Below are 26,118 nucleotides of genomic sequence, written 5' to 3'. Positions count from 1 at the left end.
GGCAAAGATATCAAAGAGCATTGTGCAAATTGAGAGACCAGACGGAAAATTGGCCAGTGTCCGTCCATTTGTCACTAATTACAAAGCTCCCTCGTGGGGTAGAGACACCAAGTCCCACTGGGGGGTCAAATTGGTCATCCCTAAGACACCGCAAGATTTTTTTAAGCGGTCACTGTTGAGCTTCTCGCCCACAAGGTAACATGGCTGAAAAATGACCCAGTCTGGGTAAAACAGTGGCCAGTCAGTGATGAAAAGATAGAGGCGCTCGAGTAGCCTGTGGCAGACCAATTGGCTAAAGGACTCATTGAAGAGACATCTAGCTGCTGGAATTCCCCGGTCTTTGTAATAAAAAAGCCAGGGAAGGATAAGTGGCGGCTTCTCCATGATTTAAGAGAAATAAACAAAAGAATTGTGGACATGGGGTCTCTCCAGCCAGCGATGCCCTCCCCAACGACGCTCCCCCAAAACTGGCAATTGGCTGTCCTAGACATCAAGGACTGTTTCTTCCATATTCCCCTACACCCGGAGGATGCACCACGGTTTGCCTTCTCGGTTCCCACCACCAACCAAAAAGCCCCAATGAAGTGCTACCACTGGAAAGTATTGCCTCAGGGGATGAAATGCAGTCCATCCATCTGCCAGGGGTATGTGGCTTCATTGCTGTCCCCAGTGCACGCCCAGAAAAAAGAGGCAATCATGCTACACTACATGGATGATGTGCTTGCTTGTGCCCCCAATGACACAATACTCCAAGACACACTTGACCTAGTGGTTAAAGTTTTAACCTCTGCTGGATTCCAGCTGCAGGAAAACAAGGTTCAGAGGATGCCACCTTGGAATTACCTGGGCTTGCAAATCACTGTGCAGACCATTGTTCCGCAGAAATTGGAAATTAAGACTGATCCCAAAACCCTAGCAGATCTCCATTCCTTGTGTCTTTGAACTGGGTCAGGCCTTGGCTGGGTCTCACCAACAAGGACCTAGCTCCCCTTCTCAATTTACTGAAGGGAGAGAGAGAGCTAGCCTCTCCCAGGGGACTGACCCCAGAGGCAAAAACTGCCCTCCAAAAAGTGCAGAAGGCTTTGGCTGAGAGGCAGGCTCATCGTTATAAGCCCGAGTTGCCTTGCGAATTCATTGTTTTGGGGAAGTTACCACATATACACAGGTTGATATTCCAGCGGTTTGAAGTAGAAAAGGATCCACTTCTAATCATAGAGAGGGTTTTCCTCTCCCATCAGCGATCCAAAACCATCACACAGCCATAGGAGCTAATAGTTCAGCTGATCTGGAAGGCCAGGTTAAGATTGCGTGAGCTGGCCGGTTGTGACTTTGAATGTATTCACCTTCCAGTCCACCTTGCTAAGGAGGTAAAGAGCTCTCCTGAGAGGCTGACCAAAAAGAGTTTCAACGACAGCCCCTCGGGTGATCCCGGCTGCAGACCCCGCCTTTGGAGCACCCAGACCCGGAGCTGTGCCGAGCCCCTCGGGTGATTCCCCCTGCAGACCCCGCCTTTGGAGCACCCAGACCTTGAGCTGTGCTGTGTCCCCCGTCCTGACCTGAGCTCCGTTCCCTTGGTAACCACAGCTCCGGCTGCTCAGGGGAACTCTCTAAAGGAATCACCTTATCGAAACACTAAAAGTTCAGTTAAAAGAAAGCCCTCTCCTGATTCATCCTAAAAATATGGGAGAAAAGCTATAGAAGATAAAAATCCCAAAAGAATGGGATAAAGGGATTAGTCTATTTCCATTATGAGATGTTCTCATAGGAAGGGACGGACCAGAGTTTGTAAATGCTCCTTTGACTTCGTCTGAGGTCTGAAATTTTAAGAAATAAATAAAAGGGATTTTTAGAGGATTCCATAGGCATAGCTGAACAATTAGACCAATTTTTAGGTCCAAACATTTATACTTGAGAAGAAATGCGGTCTGTAATGAAAATAATATTTTTCTCAAGAGGAAAGGTAATTAATCAGAGCAACTGAAATAAAAGCTTAGGAAAAAGATAATCCATGGGGACCCCCAGAGAAGACAAAATGTCAACTGTACCTCCTAAATAAAGTTAAAATATTGAGGAGGGGTGTAAACACATGAATAATTATCGTAATTACATAACCAAGGGAATAAATGAGACAGCATATCAAAGGCGAAATGCGAAAACAAAAGGTTTTTGAGGGACAGCTTTTAGAGGAGAAAGAAGAAACTCCAACTAAATAGATAAACAAACTTAAGAGAAATAGGAAAATGGTCCTAAGTAAGCCGATGATCTGAAAATCTTTAAAGAGATGGGCACAGAGGAGGAATAGGGAGGTCATAAGCTCTAATTTTTTTTTTTTTTGAGGGACAAATACCATCTGGAGCCTGTGATAACTTTAAAAGTGGGTCCCCAAGAAGAAGAATTAGAATTTGTAATAGACACAGGGGCAGAGAGAACCTGCCTGTTATATGTTCCAAAAAGTTATAATGTGAGCAAACATATAGTGAAAGTAACAGAAGCAAAAAGAGAAAGTTTTACATTTCTAGTCATTAAAGATGTGGTAATTGAGAGAAGAAACTAGAATTTGGATGGGAGATGTCTTATTGGTCCCAGGGGCAGGTAGCAATTTATTGGGAAGAGTCTTACAAGTGCAATTAAGAATAGGAGTTATATCAGAAAATGGGAAAATGACAGCTAGGGTTTTAAAATTAGGCCAAGAAGATGAAGGAAAAAAAAATCAACAAAGAAGTTTGGGCTGGAGAAGGAGATAGGAGAGGATTAAATATCAACCCCATAAGGGTTACAATTGAGAGAGAAGATTGTCCCATACTTGTACGTCAGTATCCTGTATGTTTAGAGGGACAGGAAGGTTTGAAGCCAGTAATAGAAGGACTAATAAAGGATGGGGCATTAGAACCTTGTATGTCTCCTCATAATATCCCTATTCCCCCAGTAAAGTCTGATGGGAGTTATAGACTAGTACAAGATTTAAGGGAGGTTAATAAAAGAACTCAGACTCACTACCCAGTGGTAAAATATCTTAGACACTTAATAAATAAAAGTAGCTGGAAACCCAACCATGAGAAAATTGCAAGAATTTTATTCCTTCTCCCTCCCTCTTCAAAGAGGGAGATCAGAAAATTACCTAGATTATTGAAATATTATAGATTATAGATTGAGGGATACACACAGGTAGCAAAATTTGTGTATGAAAAAAATTGACAGAAGGAAATGATATAAAACAGACCAAAGAAGATATTGTTAAATTAAAAGAGTTAAGTTAAAACTAGCCTAAGTACTAGCTTTAAGCTTACCCTTGTTTGAAAAATCCTTTATCATTTATACATAAATACAGAAAATGGAGTAGCTTATAAAATTTTAATTCAGGAGTGAAGAAGAGTAAAAAATATCTAGTAGCTTATATATCAAAAGATGTTAGACCCAGTTAGCCACAGCTAGCCAGTATGTATTTAAGTTATAATAGCTACTGCAATCCTAGTAAAAGAAAGTTCTAAGCTTACTTTTAGAAGTAAATTAGTTAAGTTCACCTCGCACCGTCTGAGGTGTGTTGAATCAAAAAAAAAAAAAAGGCAAGAAGGAAAGAAAGAGAAAGAAAGAGAGAGGTTGAAGTAGGGAGGTGGTTAGCAAACTCTGAGATGTCAGAATGTGAAGGGATGACATCTTGGTGCTAGAAGAGAGCAGGAGTGTGAATGGGGGTTTTTTGCATGAAAGGCAAGGAAGTGTCTTAACACATGGTTGTTTAGGAGGTTATTCAATGCCGAACTGGGGTCCAGAAAGGGTTTAGCAGGACGGACCCTCCTTGAAGAGAAAAGAGGAGAAGTTGACTAGAGAAAGAAAAAGAATGTCAGGAGCACCTGGGGACGCCAAGTTTGGGGTTGTCAAGGTTGGGAGGTGTCTGACCGCTCCCTAGGAGCGGCGGGGTCTCGGGGGCTGCGGCAGGCACCGATCCATGGAGGTGGCCCGGCGGCGGTGCTGGCAGCAGGGGACACACGGGTTTGCCGGGCAGGAGCGGGCTGGCTCCGTGGCGGAACTGCCGGGGGCCTCCCAGACTGCCGGGGTCCCGAGTCGAGGATGGCAGCGTCGGCCCCGGTAAGCGGGACTAGAGAGAGAGAGAAGGAAAGAGAGAGAGAGAGAAGAAGAGAGAGAGAGAGGGGGAAAAAGAGACCCAAGGCTGCCCCCAGGGTCCCCATGCCCGTGGCTGCTCCCCCCTGCTCCGGCCCTGCAGCGAGGTGGCAGCACCGGGGGAAGGGCAAAGAACGCATTGACAGCAAGGCCTGAAAAGACGGGGAGGGGGCTAGCACTAAAAGATAAAATCAAAGCAGAGATTGATGACTCTCCAAACCTCACAAAGTAGGTTGTTTTTCTTAAGTAAGAAGGTTTTTTTTTAGTTTTTTTCTTTTGTGTGTTTTGTTTTCTGTTAAAAATAAGTTGTTTTGTTTTTTTCTGAAGAATGGGTTTGTAAGGCTAAAACAATTAAATGCTGCCCAAAAAGTAAAAAGCAATAGATGTGATACATCTCGTGTTGAAATTGGTCAGGCTTTTCTTATTTAACTAACTGTAACTCAAAGAAAGAAGAATTTGCCTCTGCAGCTATTAGCACAGCTGGATAGAAGAAGAGGCTGCTGTAGAGAAAGCTTTTAGCTAAACCCAGAAAGTTTAGAAGAAAAGTGAATGGTAGAAGTTAATACAGTATTGTCTTTCTTTTATTACTATGCTATTAGGAAGTCCTTTCCAGGTACTACTGAAGCAACAATCAGAATCACGGAAAGAGGGTGAATTCATGCCAGCAGAATCAAAGGACTTGTGAAGAAACCTGAAGAATGGACTGTCGCATTTAAACCGGGTGATACTGAACTGACTTTCCAATGGGGACTGAATGGTAATAGTTTAGAAAAACCCAAACGATCCAAGAAATGTACAAAGAATAACACTGAAGTAAGAAGTAAGACAATGCTTATATCACTGGTATCAAGCAGTACCTGAATAAAACATCTCCTTTGGGGAGGAATACTTCAGATAAAAAGATCAAGACTGTTTTTGTATTCTGACCTTAGCCTGTGAATTGTACGGGGGGAAGGGGAATTACTATTTCCATTAGTAAACTTTATTTGATTCATTCCAATACTGGACGTGCTAGCTGGGTTATAAGTAAATGCTTGAATTGTGGGAATAATTAGTATTGTGGTTCACAAAATTTATGCTCTTAGTGCAAAAAGTGTTAAAGTAATAACTTTGTTTTGTGGATGGGAATTATTAGTGCCTGTTGAATGAGAGATACCTGAGGAACGGTAAGAGACCACGGTTAAAGGGTGTCAAAAACAATTTGCCTAGAAACTAGTTAAGAGAAAGTGACAAGGAAATAGAGGGCAAGACCAGATTGGCCTCTGTATTTTGCCACTGAGAAGATCAAATACACCTGCTGTGGGTTGCAACCTCACAGGCATGGGAGGTGGGAGCCATACTGGAGCTCTGTTATTCCTGTTTCTGGCACTCATTTGTTCTCTTTTCCCTTTTGGGATACCAGCAAGATTGTGTCACAAAAGCTACAGAAAGCATCACGTGGAAAGAAACCAAAGTTCCTCTTTTATTACACACACCTATGTCAACAGCCACTGTTATAACCCATCCAAATTAAGAACCTGTAGGCAAAAAGGAGAAAATTATTAGAGTACAAGAAACTTAGGAAAAAGTGGTAATAGATTTGGAATTGAATGTCCAAAAGGAGAGAGATGGATTTGTTTTACATTTAATCTTGAAGAGACAGTTCAAGATTTGGTAAAAAACAAATAGTAAATATAAAGGTAAAACCAGCACAGCAATTTAACTCTGTATTGACCCCAAATTATCGATTGAGTCATATTACAAGACTCCAAGCAGTTATAGAAATGATAGCAAATAAAGCCGCCCAGGCATTAGAGTTAATATCAAGTCAGCTAAGCCAAACAAAACCTGTAGTGTATCAGAATAGGCTGGCTTTAGACTATTTATTTGCAAAAGAAGGGGGTGTTTGTGGAAAGTTTAATATATCAGATTGTTGAAGATTGATGACCACAGAAAAGTCATTCTAGCAAAAGCAAAAGAAATCAAAGAGAAAAAAAAAATATATGCATATAATTACCCAGGTACCGGTCCAAAATAATTAGAAAACAATGTTAAAACCTAGCTAGTGGGGTAATGTATTAGAAGAAATTAAGATCTTTCATTTTATGTGTTACAACTCTTTTTATATCTCTTCCTTGTGTAATCCCCTCTTTTATTTGCCAGCATAGTCCAGAAGATGCAAGTAGATAAGAAATATTGCTCAAGCCAAATGATTTACAAAGAATAAGAGTGGGGATTTTGAAAAATGCATGTATTTTATGATTGGCTTTTTGCAAATATTAAAATTAATATTGTATGTGTTGTGTTAGAAAGTAATGCCGTATTAATTCTCTTAAGTACTGTGTTAAATATAGTTTTAGGTTATAAAAATTGTTAAAATAGAAACGATGCTATGTAGGATACTTTTTTAAAAAGAAAGGACTCGCAGTGAGATAGCAGCCACGGGACACCTAAATCTTTCAGAGAAAAAGAATTTATTGCCCTCTTACCAGAAGAAACGAACTTCTTCCCGCCTCCAAGGTGCTATTAGGATTTGGAGGAAGAAGTTGCCGATGACCAGACAGAATCCTGTATTTAAACGGAATTTATGCATCATGTATGAAGTGGATGAATATGCAACAGCCTATTGTTTTTAAGGGTTAATCCTTTGTTAACGGGTGTCCTTTTTCGGGCTCGTGCTGCCCAGAAAAAGGTACCCGGACGTCCGTAACTCTTTGTATTTATTGTCTCATATTGTCCTAATTCAACTTGTCCAAATTATTATTACTCTAATTTTATTACTGCTTTTATAACCATTTTATTACCAATAAACTTTTAAAATTTTGAAAACAAGTGATTGGCGGTTTTAACACCCCCCTTTGTCCCCCCGTCCTGTCCCTGATCCCGGTGCCACATGAGCGCTGATCCCGTTCAGAGCCTTTGCCCGGGGTGGAGGCGGTGACACCATGGCCACCCCCGAGCCCGCACTGTCACCGGCCGCCCTTAGGGCATCGGCCTGGCCGTGGCCGTGCAGCTCACCAGGGACCCCCAGAAGCGACACCTGGGTGAGAGGGGTGTCCCCAAATGTCCGCAGGGCAGGGAGGGTGAGGGGGGACACACAGGGCGGGGAGGGGTGGATGTGGCGGATCTGTCGCGGGGCGCTGAGTCCCGGCTGGATGATAACAGGGGCGGGACAGAGCCCCCGTTGGAGCTCCGCAGAATCCCAGCTGCCAGGGGAGGTTCGGCGCAGAAACAAAAAGGCAGCAGCACGGGCCCTGGGGTGGAACCGGGGGAACTCTATTCGATGGTAAAACTCCCTGAGTCTGTAGCAGGCACCATGGAATTGGCCAGGGCCCCATGGAGGGCTGAGGCTTAAGGACAGGAATTGCTGAGTCACGGTGAAATAGCAAAATCGGCTCCTGTCTTCCACCTCTCGGACCCTAGCTTATCTCTGTAACCCCATAGGTCACGTTCCCCCAACCCCTACTATTGGACAAATTTGGATCCCTTTGTACCCTATAAAAAGGGGCTGTTTTAGCCCATTTGGCAGAAGAAGAGCCGTCGCTGGAACCCTTCACAGACCCCCCAATAAAAGCATCGCTGTGGAATGCCAGGACCTTTCTTCTCCTCTCTCGTCTGCTTCCCCCAATAGCCTGCCAGGCACCTTAGCAAGCAAAGAGCTGGAATTCTAAGAGAGCTGATAAGCACTAAAGAGCTGATATCCACTAAGCTTGCTTAAGGTAGCCATGGCTACGAGCAGCCTGGGTATTTGGACTCTCTGTCCCCAGGAGGGACTGAGCTATCTGGCCCGTGCTGCTTTGCTCGGGGGCAAAACCTGCCCTGCGGGCTGAGGGGCAATACGAGTCCAGGATCCCAGGACCCTGAAGAGAGGGCAGACAATAGCTTATAAACAGGGGGGTCTCGGGGAGGATAAAATCTCTGGCTAATTGGGGGAACTGGGGGTGGAACACAAGGCAGGGAATACAATGTGTAAATCAATGAAGGATTTCAAGGGAGGAGAACAGCTTGAGTAAACTAATGGGGTTTCCAAGGATAAAAACTGACAGGGAGGTTTCTAAAGGGGAGGGCAGGTTCGGGGAGGGATTGACATTTAATGGAAGGAGGAGTAAGGAAGGCTCTGGGGCAAAGGTAGGGGCAGGAGGGGTTAACAGCTGGGAAGGCGGGGAGGTTTGAAACTTGGCAGGGAGTAGCTGGGTAACAAACAGAACTAAACTGAATAACGGGGAGGACAGTAAAGAGGGGTTGCAAAACCACAAATTACACAGAGAACCTGCCAAATTAAGAAAACACACTACAACAGATGGACATCCTGGGGGTGTCCTCAACTCCTTAAGGGACACACCAGGATTGTCCCCAGCAGGGGATTGCGGGATCCCTGATGGATTTTTGAGATCCCAGATGAATTTTGGGGGTTTTCGGGATCCATGATGAATTTTTGGGGTCGCAGTTGATGCCGAATTTTGCCCCAAAAGGCGAAAATAAGCTGCCCAGAGACTGGATTTGAGGTCTATAGGCAGGAGGTATTTATTGGCAACGCGTTGGAGAAATCACTAAATGGATTTCCGAATTGTGTACAGCAAAAGCAGGTTTTTATACAATTTTGAAAAAGGATTACATCATTATTACATGCATATTCATAGGTAGGCAGGAGTACAGACGGAGTCTTCCAGGAATTCTTGGTCTTCCTTCGTTAAATTTTAAGCTTTTCCTAATTTGGGCAGTTTCCTGTTATTCTTGGCATGTTTTTCCATGGCTTGGCAGAAGTTATTGTTGTAGTTGGCTTGATTCTATGGCTTGGCAGGTCACTTTAACTTATTGGCTTCCATTTCTGCTTTTCTCTTCAAATATTCTAATTCCAATGTTTCCTCTTCAAATATTCTAATTCCAAAGTTTCTTCTGTGTGTGTGTTTTTTGGTTAACTTATCTAGATATATGATCAAAGTTAGGGCTCCCTAACAGTGTATTTTAGGTTATTTATTAACTTATCCAAATATCTGATCAGAGCTCTTCCTAATAGTGTATTTTAGGTTATTTATTAACTTCTGCGATTCCCTTGATATACTTTTAAGTGTCTTTTAATTCTTTTATTTCTCAAAAACTTATTGTTCAATATAATGAATGGCTTAATTCCCCCCTTTTCTTATAACTTACGAATTCTTTTGTCAAATTCTAATCCTATAGGGCGCTGATACGCTCGTACCATAGCCCAAATCATTTGGGTCCTTCTCATTATGATTCTTAGTCTCCACCACATACAAATATTTGTGAGAGTTAATAGTAACAGAATTACAATTACTATTAGCATTGGGTGTACCAGGTAGTTGAAGACTTGTGTAGCTGTTGGGGAGTATCCTGTAAAGATATCCCACCAATGATGCTGGCCTACTTGTTCCACTTCGGTCAGGACATTCTTTATTTTTTCTGAATTATGTTCTACCTGCCATACCATTCGTTTAGTTGTTTGATTCACCTTTTGCACCAATTTCTTTACTTTAGGATGTGCGAGCATTGCTTTAAGAACTTTGACGTCCATCCCTATTTGTAATTTCGGTATCTCTTGATATAGGTTAAAATCTGCGTTAATTAGCTGTTGAGTAGTTATTGGGACAGTATAATGAAAATCACAACCTACTATCTTGGTGAAGTTGCATACACAGAAGTTAGTATTGTTAGTCTCCATTTGGCAATTATCTATAGTGACGTTGTCACAAGCTGTCCTTACGCAAGCGCACCCATTCCCTATATAGTAAACTTGTGATTGTGTTTTATTATGCGGAAGCATTTCAAATGTACATACACTATTTTCAGCATCTAAGCATAAATCTTCTGCTTCTACTACAGCGTTTTCGCAGACATAGCCTAATTGTCCTCTAGGAATGCATGCTTCTGTGCTAACCGATTGCCACCTATTTTTGGTATTATCATAACTGGCCCAGACATTATGGTCTATTGGCCTGACAATGACATCTTGATGTATTGTCCCAAGAGTGAGGATAGGAAAGATAGCTCTTTCCTCTGCTGCACTAATGGTGAGGACATAGGCTTCAATGTGTTCTTGTTGAGGCTCATAAGTGAAATTTACTAATTGCCACCAGGCTTGGTGGTCCTTTTCAAATTGTGTAGTATGATTGTCCTTTAATATTGTTTCTCTTATCTCTTGAGGTAATATACCTGATGTTCCTTCTCTCATTATTCCTGCCGCTACTGATTGTACCCATTGTTGCGTCTGAGGGCATTGGATAGCTAGTGCAATTTCTTTGCTAAGTTCCCCTGTATAGTCAGCAAACTTTGCGAGATCCTCTGCAGTGTTGTTTGCTACCATGGTTAGCAATTTTACTACTAGTGATTGTGTTTCTGCCAATGTGATCATGGATGAACTGAGAGGCATTTTAAGCTTCCCCAAGTTCGACGTGACAGTACTCAATTTGTTTACTAACACCTCTTGATCTATCGTGTTTAATATACCAAATCCGGTGCCAATCCACCCACTTATATCTCTTTGTGCTCTTCTGTGATGAGACCTTGTTGCTAACCATGCATTCCATCCCTTAAGGCTTTGCTGTATAAATGGTTGGCAATCCTTCTGCAAATATGTAATATCGGTGTGGATGTTCATCTGTACCTTTTTCAGGGAATAAGTGGGGTCCAACAATAATTTTTGTTCATTAGATTTTCTTATCACCTGAGGCCCTATAAAGGTTAGGTTATGTACTGCTATACATTCCACCAGTGGAGTGGTTTCTTGGGGCAAGTCTAGACCTGGGTACAATGGGATCACGTCCTCTGGTAATGCCACCTTATATCCGACAGCACGCTTAGGGAAGCCAGAACCCAGTTCCAGAATTTTCAACTCTCTTTCACATGTGAAGGTCATCGACTGATCCAATCTAAATGCCATTTCACACTGTGCTTTCCCTTCCTCAGGACCACTAGATGCTACAATCTTTCCTGCACAAAAGAGAAGAGGGTGAAGGTCAAGGGTTATGTTTTGAGGATGTAGTTCCCCAAGCGGCTCTTCTGTATAAGTTACTGAGTCTCGGGGTTGTGATCCGGGTGGATCTTCCCTGAAGTCACTCCACTGACATGAAATTGGGCCCTTTTGCTGAGTCCAGACGGTGGGCTTGCCCATTTTCACTGGACTAAAAGTAATTAGGTTATGTTCAGAGGCTGCCATCAAGGGATGAATTGTTAATACTAGCCGCCTTGTTTTTCCTTCTACTAGGTCAAGTTCTCGACACCCAATTTGGATTAGGTCTCCTTTGTATGCTACCAAGGCGGGCTGATTCCACGCTTTACTTGCGTATGGCTGATTGTTACGTAAGGCATAAACCTCAAAATAGGATCCCTTCGGTTCCGTTTCCATCTCCGGGTGGATACACTGGTGTGCATTAGACCATGGGTCTATTGGGGCAGAGTCTTGGGGAAGAACTATACTTATCGAGAGTCCAATGATCAGGGTTGTGAAGGTCTGAGGTGGAGTCAGGATCATGATGTCTGTTCCTCTTGTTTATTCTCCGGAGCCTTCTTGACCCGAGAGTAATGGATCCACGTGGGTCGCTCCTTGATCCGAACTGCGGTGAAGGTAGTCAGCAGCACTTGGAAAGGTCCCTCCCACTTCTCTTGTAGGGGTTTTCCTAAAAGATTCTTAACATACACCCAATCACCGGGATTAAACGGATGCAATTTGCAATCAGGTTGTTTAGGTTGGTGCTCTATCACCACAGCAGCATTCTTATCGAACTGTTTCCCCACCGTTATTACATAATCATAAATGTACTGGTTACCGATTTGGTCTATAGCGTCCCCATTTACAATTTGCATAGCATAAGGTCTACCATACAAAATTTCAAATGGGCTTAACTTTTCTTTTGATCTTGGTTTGACTCTCAGCCTAAGCAGAGCAATAGGCAAAGCTTGATACCACTGCAAATTAGTCTCCTGGCATATTTTGGCAATTTGCTGTTTGATGAGATGATTCATCTTTTCCACTTGCCCACTGGCCTGTGGACGGTAAGGCGTGTGTAATTGCCACTTGATTTGTAATGCTTTGCTTATTGCTCTCACCACTTTTGCACAGAAATGTGTACCCCTATCCGAAGAAATGCTCTTTGGTACCCCAAACCGTGGAATAATTTCATTCAACAGTACTTTAGTTACTTCCCTTTCCTTATTTGTCCTACAAGGGAATGCTTCAGGCCACCCAGAAAATGTATCAGTTAATACCAACAAATACCGAAACCCCCCTTTTCTTGGGAGTTCAGAAAAATCAATTTGCCATACTTCACCTGGGAATTTACCTCGATTGATGGCTCCTTGGTGTACCTTGGTTCCCATATTTGGGTTGTTTTTCAGACACCGCTCGCACTGGGATGTAACGTGCTTTACAGTAGTAAATAATTTCGGTCCTGCTATCCTGGCTTGCAAATATTGGTAAAGCGGATCTAGACCCCAATGGGCCTTTTCATGCTCCGTCTTTACAATCTGCCACATTAGGTTCCCTGGTATTATCAACTGTCCTGTCTCCAATTGTCCCCATCCACTGTCTAACAGTTTACCTTTATTCCTTTGAATCCATCTATGATCTGATTCCTGATAATTTGGTTGGAGGTTTACTTCCAGCTCTCCTGGTATTAGAGCTGTTATATTTACCTCTCCGGTCCTTGCAGCAGCTAATTTAGCTTCCGCATCTGCCTTTCTATTCCCAACTTCTGGAGTAGTGTTACCTTTTAGGTGTCCTTTACAATGCATTATGGCCACTTGTGCTGGGAGTTGGACTGCTTCTAGCAATCGTAGGATTTCCTCCGCATGTTTGACTGTTTTCCCTTGAGTAGTCAACAGTCCTCTTTCTTTCCAGATGGCTCCATGAGCGTGCACAACAGAAAAGGCATATTTAGAGTCTGTCCAAATATTTATTCGCATGTTCTCTGCCAATTCCAGAGCTCGGGTCAGAGCTATCAATTCTGCCTTCTGGGCTGAGGTCCCTGCAGGCAAAGGGTTTGACTCGATTACCTTTTCTGTGGTAGTTACTGCATAACCAGCCATTCTTACTCCTTGTTTTACGAAGCTGCTACCATCCGAGAACCAGTCATCTGCATCTTCGAATGGCTCTTCTTTGAGATCCGGGCGACTGGAGTAAACGGCTTCGATTGTTTCCAGGCAATCGTGCTCGATGGGTTCTGCTGAAGTCTTCCCTTCTAGGAATGAAGCTGGGTTCACAACGTTAGTTACCTGGATAGTAACATCATCTGACTCAGCCAAGATAGCTTGGTACTTTAGGAATCTGGAAGGTGACAGCCAGTGATTTCCTTTCTGCTCTAACACAGCAGACACAGTGTGAGCTACTAACACAGTCATTTTCTGGCCCAGAGTGAGCTTTCTGGCTTCTTCAATGTTGATTATCACTGCGGCTACTGCTCTTAGACAGCCAGGCCATCCTTTACTCACTTCATCCAACTGTTTGGAGAAGTAGGCCACAGCCCTTTTGTGCGGTCCTAACTGTTGTGCTAGGACTCCTAGGGCCATTCCTTGTCGCTCATGAGAAAACAGCCAGAATGGTTTTGTCACGTCCGGAAGACCCAAGGCTGGTGCTCTCATGAGTTCCTGTTTCAGTCTCTTATAGGCTCCCTTTGCCTCGGGAGTCCAAACTAGAACACCCTTACTTTCCTTTAGTAAGTCATAGAGTGGTTTGGCGAGTATCCCGTATTGATAGATCCATAGCCGACACCAACCGGTCATCCCCAGGAAGGCACGCAAATCTCTTACCGTCTCTGGTCTAGGCATTTGGCAGATGGCTTCTTTCCTGGCTGCTCCCAGGGATCGCTGTCCTCTGGAAACTTCATATCCCAGATACACCACCTCTTCTTGTACCAGCTGTGCTTTCTGTTGAGAAACTCGATATCCATTTAAACCCAGAAAGTTTAACAGGGAAATAGTCCATTTAATGCATTCTTCTTCTGTTTCTGTTGCTATTAGGAGGTCATCTACATATTGCAAAAGAGTACCATCTCCCAGCGGCCTTTCCCATTGTTCTAGTTCTTTGGCCAGTTGATTCCCAAAAATTGTAGGGCTGTTTTTGTACCCTTGTGGCAACACCGTCCAGGTGAGTTGGGTTTTTCTTCCCCTATCTACAGATTCCCATTCAAATGCAAAGATTTTTTGGCTCTCTGGAGCTAAAGGAAGGCAGAAGAATGCGTCTTTTAAATCTAACACTGTGAACCATGTCAAATTATCTTTTAATTTAGTTAAGAGTGTGTAAGGGTTAGCAACTACTGGATGTAGTGTCTTGGTTATTTCATTTACTGCCCTCAGGTCTTGGACTAATCTATAAGTTCCATTAGGTTTCTTTACTGGCAGGATTGGGGTGTTAAAATCCGATTCACATTCTATCAATAACCCCAATTCTAAAAACCTTGTGATTATGGGCTCAATTCCTTTTCTATCTTCTAACCTCAGTGGGTATTGTTTCCTACTTACCGGCCTTGCTCCAGGTATAAGTTCAATAATGATAGGTGTTGCTTGTTGTGATTTCCCAGGTATATCAGTAGCCCATACTAATGGATATGTTTCACTCAGGATACGCTCAATATTGTGACTTTCAGGCTTCGGTTCTATACAACTGATTGTTAGGCTTAGGGCTGTAATCAGTTGCTCTTCCCTTACTTGAAATTCCAATTTGTCTTTGTTGAATTTTATTACGGCTCCCAAGTTCTCCAGTAAGTCTCTTCCCAATAGAGGCTTTGGTGAATTTGGCAAATACAGAAACTGGTGAATCCCCATTTGTTTCCCAATTTTGTATTTGATAGGTCTCAAAAAATAAGCTTTTTCTGGTTGGCCTGTTGCTCCCACAACTTGTACAAATTCATCACTCTTAGGTACCAATTCTTGATTTAAAACCGAAAATGTTGCTCCTGTATCAATCAAAAAATCCAATTCCTTTTTACCTTCCCCTAGCTCCATTTTAACCAGTGGGTCTGCTAGGGTACGGCCCACCGGTCCCCCTCATTCACTGCCCTGATGTGCGATAGCAGTAGTGCCCATTGATCTTTCTCTTAGTTGAGGGCACTCACGTTTCCAGTGTCCCATTTGGAAGCAATAGGCACACTGGTTTGGCCCTATTCTAGTTGGGTGGGGTTGGAACCTCCCTCCCCCTCCCACTGGGTAGCCCCTTCCCCTACCCCTGGTATTAGGTCCCAAATGGTTTGTATTTTGAGCTGTTATTGCTGCAGCCACTATTCGACCAAGCCTCTTATCTTCCTTTTTCTTTTCCTCTATTTCTCTATTATTATACACTTTCCATGCCTCATTCAGCAACGCCTCCAGGTTTTTGTTTGCTGGATGCTCAAGCTTTTGTAATCTCTTCCTAATGTCCGGGTTACTTTGTCCCATCATTAATCCCAACAGGTGTTGTTTACCTTCTTCCGTTGCTGGGTCCAGGGGTGTGTATTGTCTCATGGCTGCCCGAAGTCTATCCAAAAACTCTGATGGGGTCTCATCTTTTCCCTGCCTGATGTCATATAGCATCGACCAATTGATAGCCTTAGGGATCGCATTTCGCAAGCCCATCGCTATCAGTTTTCTATACTGCACCAGCCTCCGATAATGCTCTTCATTGCCGGGGTCCCATTCTGGTTTACTGCTGGGGAAATTATCTTCCAGTCTCCCCGATAACACTTGAGCATGTCGTTTTCCGGTTTCCAATACGAGTTCCCTTTCTGTATCTGTCAACTCTGACAACATCACCTCTATATCTTGCCAATCAATATCCAAATTCTTTGCCATTAATTCAAACCTCTTTGCTACTCCCTCTGGATTCCTCCTGAAGTTCCTTGCCTCATCCCTCCAGTTATTCAGATCACTCGTTGAGAACGGCACCTTTATTCTAGTCCTCTCCCCTACCATTGGCATAAGTTGTCGGAGAGGAGCTATCGTATGGTTCCCCTCCTCTCTTTGCTCTGCTTCCCTCCGTGCCACAGATCTGGTATAATACGAGTGACTAGTCCCCTCCCCGGGATCTTCCAACCACCTCTCACTCTGCATCTGTCGCCTTTCTTCCCGCATCTGCCGGTGCCTATCCTGTTCCGGGCTACCGTCCTCCTCATCTTCTGTTCCCCTTCCATCCCTCTTATCCTCTATACGAATTACTATATTCAGCTTCTGTGAGTCGTTCTCCACCCCCCTTTCGCATGCCTCATTGTCATTCTTTTCACCATATTTCAACTTAGAGACGTCGCCCCCCAGTGAGTCACCTTTGTCTCCAGTCCTCGGTGTGCTGGTGTCCATTCTACAGGTACCTGATTTCCTTAAACTTCCATTCCCAGGTGTGCCACCATCCCCACATGGACTTAGTTCGGGCAGGCTGCGTGTCTCCCCTCGGCTTTCTTCCCCATGTGGGCTGCCCCCTCCCTCTCAACTTCTAGTCTGGGTGGGCTGCCAACATCCCTGTAGCTCCCCGACCCCTGTGGACTATCCAGTCCCCGTGGGCTGCTTTCCCCCTTGTTAGTCCCCGATTTTAATGGGCCACCCCCCTCCCAACTGTTGTCAAGCTTCTGAGGGCTGTGCCCAAACTTAGATTTCCACCATCGTTCCAGTTCCTTTAGTGGGCTAGGATCCCCTTGTTCCTCTTTTGGCCTGGGAAGAGGCCCTTCCCGTCCTGGGGCGAATGGATGGTATTCCCACAGGCTTATTTCGCTCTCCTTCCCACTGTCCCTTCTTGTTAACTTAAGACATTGTTGCCCAATGCTACATGCATCACAGCAACGTTCTTTAGGCTTTAAGCCTTTCTTATCTTTTTCGAGGGCTAGTACTAGGGGGTCCTGAGGTGCTACGTTTACCCCGCACTCTTTTTGCCACTCCGGTTTATTTCTTAAGGTAAAGAACATATCAGCATACATCACTTCGTCCCATTTATTAAGTCGACGAAGGAAAAGCATCAGTTGTAAAATAGTGTTATAATTAGTTGTTCCCTCCGGTGGCCATTTCTCATCGTCATCTAACTTATACAATGGCCACCACTGTGTGCAATATTTAAGGAGTGTCTTTTTACTTATGTTTCCCCCCGGAATCCCTCCCAAGTCCTTCCAGTGCTTTAGGATACATCCTAAGGGGGTTTTCATATTTACGTCTTTACTCTGTTGACCTCCCATTACTATTCCCTGTGGCTGTATTTACTGTTTAACCGGATCAATCCCTTTCCCGCAAGTACTGTTTACCAATTTATTGCAACACTCCACACACACAATTTCCAATCGCTTCGTCCGTTTCCGACCTGGCTTCTCGCGAAGAACAGGAACTGCGGAGCGGGACTCCCTCTCGCTTCGCAGCGATGCTGCGTCTCATTCACTCTCATCCATACCCACACACCTTTATCTACAAGATTACATAGAGTGACAAAATGTCTCCTGTAAGATTTGCAACAGACACATAGAACACCACAAACTGACCGAAAATGTCTCCTGTAAAATTTGCAACAGACACATAGAACACCACAAACTAACCGAAAATGTCTCCTGTAAGATTTACAACAGACACATAGAACACCACAAACTGACCGAAAATGTCTCCTGTAAAATTTGCAACAGACACATAGAACACCACAAACTGACCGACCTCTCTCCCGGTCTCAGAGAGCAACTAATTCACAGTAAATATAACATTAAACACAATATAACATTAAACACAATATTAAAACAGTTTCCCACACAATATGAAGAACCCAAAAATACCAAGATAAATGAAAAACAAATATTCCTTCCAGCAGGACTCTAACCTGCGTTTCTATTACCGGGACTCTAACCCAGCTGGGATATTTTTACCAGGGCGTCCCCCGGAATCCCTTCGAGCGGTCACGTCTGACCCTCGTTCCCAATAAAGCGCTTTACCATAAAACCTATAAGCAAAGATAAATACCTCTTAATTTGGAGCAGGAGATGCAGAAAGTCCTTGTCCACCGATGCGCGTTGGCTGGGGGATGGGGGTCTCTTCTGACAGAATTCCGTCAGGGGCCCTGAAGAGGTCCCGGTCCCCCGAGTCAAGGCTCGGACGGACCCTTTTCTGTCCTGCCGCGGTCGCCAAAAATGATGCCGAATTTTGCCCCAAAAGGCGAAAATAAGCTGCCCAGAGACTGGATTTGAGGTCTATAGGCAGGAGGTATTTATTGGCAACGCGTTGGAGAAATCACTAAATGGATTTCCGAATTGTGTACAGCAAAAGCAGGTTTTTATACAATTTTGAAAAAGGATTACATCATTATTACATGCATATTCATAGGTAGGCAGGAGTACAGACGGAGTCTTCCAGGAATTCTTGGTCTTCCTTCGTTAAATTTTAAGCTTTTCCTAATTTGGGCAGTTTCCTGTTATTCTTGGCATGTTTTTCCATGGCTTGGCAGAAGTTATTGTTGTAGTTGGCTTGATTCTATGGCTTGGCAGGTCACTTTAACTTATTGGCTTCCATTTCTGCTTTTCTCTTCAAATATTCTAATTCCAATGTTTCCTCTTCAAATATTCTAATTCCAAAGTTTCTTCTGTGTGTGTGTTTTTTGGTTAACTTATCTAGATATATGATCAAAGTTAGGGCTCCCTAACAGTGTATTTTAGGTTATTTATTAACTTATCCAAATATCTGATCAGAGCTCTTCCTAATAGTGTATTTTAGGTTATTTATTAACTTCTGCGATTCCCTTGATATACTTTTAAGTGTCTTTTAATTCTTTTATTTCTCAAAAACTTATTGTTCAATATAATGAATGGCTTCACAGTACCGGCCAGCATGCGGAACCTGTCACGATGGATTTGGGGCCGGGGCTCTCTAATGGAGTTTTTGGGAACCCTGATGAATTTTCGGGGTCACTGACTGATGTTTGGGGTTGCAGTCCTGGCCACCATGAGGGACCTGCTGCAGCAGGGGCCACTGGAGGCGGCAGCCAGGGCCACCCTTGGAGACAGCCTGTGGATCCTGTGGCTCAATGTCACCAGCAACAGTTCCGTGGCCGAGAGCCTGGGGGGACTTCCAGGGGGATGTGTGGACATCATGGGTCAGGAATTTTGGGGGGTTCTGGGGTGGTTTGAAGTGGGACCCATAGCACGGGGAGTGCACCCAAAATGGAGGGGGAAGGACTCAAAATCAAAGGGTGTCATGGGATGTCGTGGGGTGTCACAGGTGTCATGGCATGACTCCACCTGTGCCAGGGCAGGCGCAGACAGTCAGTGCCAGGAACAGCCATGGGAACATCCTGAGGGAGACGGGGACACCCTGCAGGACACAAAGAGACCCTGCAGGACACAACCCCAAGACCTCGGGGACTTCAGCCCACCAGGGGTGGGGGCAGGGACATCGGGAGAGGGACAGGGAAACACAGAAGGGGACAGGGACACACGGGACAGGACGGGGAAACACAGAGGGGTGACAGGGAGCCATGGTGGGGGATAGGGACATACAGAGGGGAGGGACACGATGCAACCATGACACACATCAAGGGACAATGTTGCCACACCTGTGTGGATGCGGCCACCAGGACGCCTCTGGTGACACCCAGTGCAGGGCAACGTGACCCGCCAGGTGACACTGACCTTTTCCCCTGTCCCCAGCCTGCCCCCAGGGGCAGTTGAGGTCCCCTAAGGGCGGTGGCCCTGGGACACCCTGATGGCTGTCACTTGCTTCCAGGCCACTTGTCACCAGCTGAACAATGTCCCCACCCTGCCCTGATGGGTGGTGACATTCAGCTGGGACACCGCGGTGGTGACAGCAGGGATGTGGTGGAAGGAACTGCATCAGGCAGTGCTTTGCCATGGCCGAGATGAAGGTGCTGGTGGCACTGTAGTGGTGGCATTGACGCTGTCCCAGTTCATGTCCCCATGCATGTTTCCCATGTTCCCATCCATGTCTGTGTTCCGCCATGTCCCCCATGGTCCTGTCTATGTCCATGTCCCCCCATGGCCCTACACATGTCATTGTCCCCCACATGTCCCCATGCATGCCTTAGTCCAACGCCTTTATTTCTACCCCAGTTTCAGGGCTTTGAAAGGAATGAATAGAAACCTTTTTGTTTCAAGGCACAAAAAAAAAAAAAAGATTTATGTATCCCGGCTGGCAGAGCATCCACGTGCTTGGGCGGGTGGGAAGAACCTTTTTTGGAGGACTTTCCACCCAACTGTCTCGAAAATTGGAAAATTGAGGGTTTTGCCCTAGTCCCTCCCCATTTGGCTGTGGAAGATGTCTGTGGGCCAGAGAGAATTAAAACGATGGATTTATGTTGGAGAAGACCTCCAAGACTATCCAGTGTTGTTAAGACCACCACAAGATGCTAAAAGTGATTTTTTTCTGGGGTCAGGAGAGGACAAATCAGCTCTACAAAATGGATTTTGGATGTTCGTCTGTGGATGTGTGCAGGTGCCCAGAGGGAGACAGGAGGATGTGGAGCCCCCCAGCCAGGTGTCTTCCCAACACGGATCACCAGCACCACGGATCACCGGGGATCACTGGGGATCATCCAGGGTGGATCTCCCATGGGGGATGGAGCTGGAGCAGCACACGAAGCTCTTCCTGCACTCGGGAGGGCTCACAGGGCTTCCCTTAGTGGTGGCTCCGTTGATGGTGGGTCAAGGCTGAGCTGTGCCGGAATCTCTTCCCACACTCGGGACACTCATAGGGCGTCTCCCCGGTGTGGATGCGCCGGTGGCTGGTGAGGTGGGTGTTGCGCTTGAAGCCCTTCCCGCAGTCGGGGCAGCGGAAGGGCCTCTCGTCTGTGTGAATGCGCTGGTGCAGCAGGAGATGGGAGCTGGTGTGAAACCTCTGCCTGCATTGATCACACTCATAGGGCCTCTCTCCCGTGTGGGTGCGCCGGTGCTTGACGAGGGTGGAGTTATCCTTGAAGCCCTTCCTGCAGTCAGGGCAGCGGAAGGGCCTCTCCTCTGAGTGAATGCGCTGGTGCTGGAGGAGATGAGAACTGGTCTGAAACCTCTTTCTGCATTTATCACATTCATAGGGCTTCTCCCCAGTGTGGATCCTCTGGTGGACAGTCAGGTGGGAGCTCCTCCTGAAGCTCTTCTCACACTCAGGACACTCGTATGGCCGCACCTCTGTGTGGATTCTCCAATGGATGACGAGGTAGCATCTCTTACTAAAGTTCTTCCCACATTCTGAGCACTTGTGGTGCTTCTCCCCATCCTGAAGCTGCTCATCAACCCCCAGCTCCGAACTCCGGCCACCTCCCAGGCCCAGGGTGGGTCTTTCCTCCTCAGATCCCTGTGATCTGCGTTTGCAGCCCCTCCTTGTGAGGGATCTCCAAGGCTTTTCCTCCCCATTGGGTTCCTGCACTGTGGAGACGCTCAAAACAGCCTCTTCCATGAGGTTCTGATGTGGGGATTTGTCCTCCCTGCTCTCCATGCTCAGCTCCTGGTCTGGGGGAGGAAGGACAAGGAGAGGATGGGATTTGCCTCTGTGCCACAGGGAAGGGCAAGGAGATGCCCCCAGTGCGTCCTCAGCAGGACAGCTTTGGCAGCAGGGTTGTCCTGCAGCCGGGGGCCATGCTGGGCTGGGAGATGGAGCAGGAGAGAGGGGGAAAGGGGCACTGACTTCCTCCTCACCTGCCTGGGGCTCCCCGGCCATCTTCGTCTTCCTCACGGCCTCTTCTTCCATCGGGCCAAGGTTGGGGAATGGGAAATCCTGATTTGGGGGAAAACAAGGGCTGAACGCGTTGGGAATGATGGTCCCGCTGCCCAAGTGCAGCTGGAAAAGTCAGCGCCCCTTTCAGCCTCGGGGGGCCCGGAGCCCGCTCATGCCCAGCCTCCCCCACCCCTCCAGGCAGCCGGTTTGTCCCCCGGCTCCGGGATCGCCCCTCTGCGCTCTCCCTGCTCCGGGGCTCCCGCGTTCCCCCCCGGCTCTCCCGGGTATCCCCAAATCCGTGATCGCCCCTGTGCACGCTGGTACCGGGCGAACGTGAGACCCCCCAATGTTCCCTCCAGGGGAAATTTACGGTTCGGGTTTGGGGTACTGCAAGAGTCAAACATCCCCTGACCCACAAAAATCCCTCCCGGAAACCCCCCTGATGGATCCGGGGCGAACTCCCCCATCCCGCTCACCCGTGGCTCCTGGAGGCGGCAATGCAGCAGGAGCCGGGGGAGCTTCGGCCTGAGCGGAGGGAGAAGGCGGCGGGGAAACCAACGTGGTTCTGCTGCTCCTCTTCCTTCCGCTCCTCCTTTTCCTCCTCTTTCCCTCCTCTTTCTCCCACTTTTCTGTCGCTCCCAACCCGGCCCGGGCAGTGCCGAGCCCCAGAAACAGCCGCGCTCTGCCTTGGGCGGGTTCCGAAACAGCCGCGCCTTGTGCGGCAGTGGGAGTGATCTTGGGAGCACCAGGTACGGATCCTGAGATCAGCGGGAAGGAACTGGGAGCGCTCTCCCTGCCAGTCCCGCTCTTACTGGGAGCACTGGGAGGGAACTGGGAGCAAACAGCGCCCGGAGGCGGCTGCAGCCGGCGGTGGGCGGGGCCAAACCGAAGGGCGTGGTTATGCAAATACAGGAGCGATCGCGCGCTTGGATTGGTGGGCGGGAGCAGCGCGGGGTTTGCTCGGTCAAGTGAGGGCCGGGGGTGCCGGAGCGATGGCGGCGGCGTCCGGTGAGAGGGGACAGGGAGGGGGAATGGGAACAAGGAGCGGGAATGGGGACCGGGAATGGGGACAGGGAGCGGGAACGGGAGTGGGGAGACGGACCGGGAATGGGACCAAGAATGAAGATAGGGATCGAGAATGGGTCCAAGAATGGGACCGGGGAAGGGGACAGGGACCAGGAAGGGGACCAGAGATGGGGACAGGGTCCGCAAATGGAGACAAGGACTGGAATGAGCATATGGGAATGGCACGTGGAACACGGAAACAGCAACCGCAGAGAGAATATGGGCTGGGGATTCGTGCTCCAAAGTGTCCAAGTGAAACCCAGCAGGGGCTGTGAGCTCTGCAGCTGGGCCTCCCCTGGGCTGCTGCGGCCCAGGGCCCAAAGGCGGGAGCTGCAGCCTCGCTCCTGGCTCAAGAACAGGAGCCTCCTCCAGGCCCATGGCCCCTGCATGGCCCCAGCATGAGGGAGGGCTCTGAGGCCCAGCGGCTGCTGGCAGGAGGGGCTGCTCCGGCCAGCTGGGGGCCTCTGAGAAATGCCCAAAGCCTTGTGCTCTCTGCAGCTGGCCAAGGACAGCAGCAGGGCTGAACGGTTCGTGTGGCACAGCCAGCCCGAGCTGTGCAGCCCTCAGGGCCCCACGCGAGAGGCGGCCCTCAGCAATGGCACTGGGAATAGCACCGGGAGTACGGGACAGGGCCAGGAATGGGGACAGGGAATGGGGGCAGGGACCGGGAATACGAGACTGGGACCAGAAATGGGTACAGGGAGAGTAATATGGAACCAGGACCGGGAATGGGGACAGGGACTGGGAATACAGGAGAGAGACCAGGAAGAGGATCATAATTCAGACTATAGGAACAGGACAGGGAATATAGAAACAGCAAACAGAGAGAGAATATGGGATAGGAATTAGGAAGATAGGACCAGGATGGGAAATGAGAATACGAGAACAGGACTGGGAATGGGAATATGGGAACGGGATAGGGAATATAGAAATAAAAAATGCAGGAAATAGCAGGGGGACTGGAAATACAGGAACAGAAACAGGACAGGGAATATGGGACTGGGAATATGGGACAGGGACAGGGAATGAGACAGGGAGTGGGATCCGGGATGGGACGGGCAGTGTGGTGACAAGGTGTTGTGGGTTCAGTGTTGGCTAAATGCTCATGTACTCTCAAGAATTATTTACTTATTTCTTGTTGCGAGACAGGATTAGAAGAAAGGTAAAGTAGGGTTAAAACTTTAACAGGGTATAATGAAAACTTTAGTAATAGGACTAAAAGAAAAAGTAGTAAGAACGAGCATAAAACTTTTAGAACACTTCTCCTCCTCTCCCCACAACTTTTTATCTTTCCCACTGATGATGTCCAGAGATGAATTTGTTAGTCAGTTTACTTCTCCTAAAATAATCTTTCATCAATTTTCTTAGGCAGAGGAGTCTTTCTTGCCTTGGCTATGGAGATTTCTCTACAAGAAACAGTGTTCTTGTGGCTTCAATCTACACGAATAGCAGTCTCTTGGGAATTTGCATTCGTGAAGTCCTTCTCATCTTTTGCAGCCTTCACACAGCTGTGGTTTTGGGCTATGTTAACTTATTGGGGTGCCATTTCTAAGGATGAACTGTTAAAAAACAAAGGTTCTTTTTATGTATCTCTGAAATCATCTTCATCTCTGAGAACAGAGGTTTTCTCCTTTCCTGGGAGCAAAGGGGCTTCATTACTTTTGTCTCTCTCTGTTCAAGCTTCTCATCAGGATTGCAGCTCCTTTAACAGCTGCTCACTTTAGCATTGGTGCCTCTGTTCATGATGGTAATCAAAACACTATATCCTTCTAAAGCATTTTAATGAGTTACAGGGAAAAAGAGTCTGATGTATCAATTGCATTCTTCTCTATAGCCTCATGGGAGGATTTCAGCCTAAGACTAATGCATTTCTTCATTTTTTCTCTATCTGGGACTTGAATCCTTTTTTACTGCCTTTGGTGTATTTCTGTTGTCTTGTATATGTCTATCTGTCTTTTTCTCTCCCTTGAGAGAGGATTGAAGGTCTGTAAGTTTCATTTGTGCAGTGAAGGAGTTGATGTTACCCAGGCATTGCATCCTTGTTGCTGTTGGTTCTATGATTCCTGCCCGGCAGTGGTTGGAGCAGTCGTAGTGCATTATTTCAGGCTGCCCTGAGGGGGCTGTGTCAGGATCTCAGGAGGGCCTGGCCTAGAACAGCAGCACGCCATGGGCCAATGGCTTCCCCTCCCTCTGCTCAGCAGTTTCTGGTGAAATTCAGCTGAGACGTGGGCCAGCCTTGTTAGCATTCAGAAACACATAATCACATAAGCGATTATATGCGGTGCTTTTTATTGAAGAGCTCTGGGAATCGGAGTAGTTTCCACCCAAATCTGATTCCAACCATACATTCGAGGTGAACATGTTTTATACTCTATCATTACCTAACTTTCATGTTAATTATTAAACTTATATTGTTCTATTGTATACACAGATTTTAGCTAAACATAGCCCCCTTTAAATTTCCAACATAGTTTCTCACGATTCTTCTCATGGTTATATAATAATTATATGTAATTACTAAACAATCATCACATCTAACAATTATGTCTTTTATCATACTGCTTACGCAGGTGCACTGATCTGAGAAAATACAAAGCCTAATATTTTCAAAGACTATTTTTAACATTTTCCAGGGCTCCACTATCATTCTCCCCCCTTTGAAAGCATTTTCACTTCACTATAGGTGTAAATGTTTTCACTTGATACAGTCCTTTATTCCTCAATTTATACTTGTCCTTCTTCAAATCCAGGGTTGATGTGGATGCTGTCACGAACTGGAGAACCAGTAGATGGTGGGCATGGATCTTGTGTCAGTGCCTTTATTATTTTCTGGTTCCAGGACGTTTTCTTCTGTATCTCTCCCTTTAAGATGCTGTAAACTAACCGAATTGCTAAGAATACAATTAGTAAGATTATCACACTCTCAATGATAGATTTAATCCATGAACTCACATTCCACCCTAACCCTTTAAAGATTTTTTTCCTAACCAGCTTGTAGTCAAGTCCTTTTGCTCTTCTTTTGCTTCATGCTCTATTTGTTTCAACTGATTGATGTCATATTCTACATCTGCGGTTACATTTGGGATATGAACGCATAATGATCAACTTGTCCCTTTAAAAATCCACATACACCATGCTCTTTCAGGAGTAACAAATCTAAGGCTAATCGGTTTTGTAAAGTCATTTTTGTGGTGGCTTGTAATTGTAGGTTTAATTCTTTAAATCCTTCCCGGGTGACTCTTGCCAGTCTATCTACCTACCTGTAAGTTTGTACAGCATCTTCTACTCTGATAGTTTGCTATGAGACCAAGTAATGACTCTAGGGCCCACCCAGATTTCACTCCACCAGAGGGTTCT

The 26,118-nt window shown here is 46.1% G+C and overlaps 1 pseudogene; it reads right to left on the bottom strand.

Moving 5' to 3' along the window:
* LOC118700806 (zinc finger protein 850-like) overlaps window positions 1-26,118 on the bottom strand; it is a 105,514-nt pseudogene that overhangs the window by 67,466 nt on the left and 11,930 nt on the right.

This window comes from Molothrus ater, chromosome 37, assembly GCF_012460135.2.
Source record: "Molothrus ater isolate BHLD 08-10-18 breed brown headed cowbird chromosome 37, BPBGC_Mater_1.1, whole genome shotgun sequence".
Classification (NCBI taxonomy): Eukaryota; Metazoa; Chordata; class Aves; order Passeriformes; family Icteridae; genus Molothrus; species Molothrus ater.
Note: the sequence above shows the minus strand (reverse complement) of the source record. Positions and strands in the feature narration are given on the sequence as shown.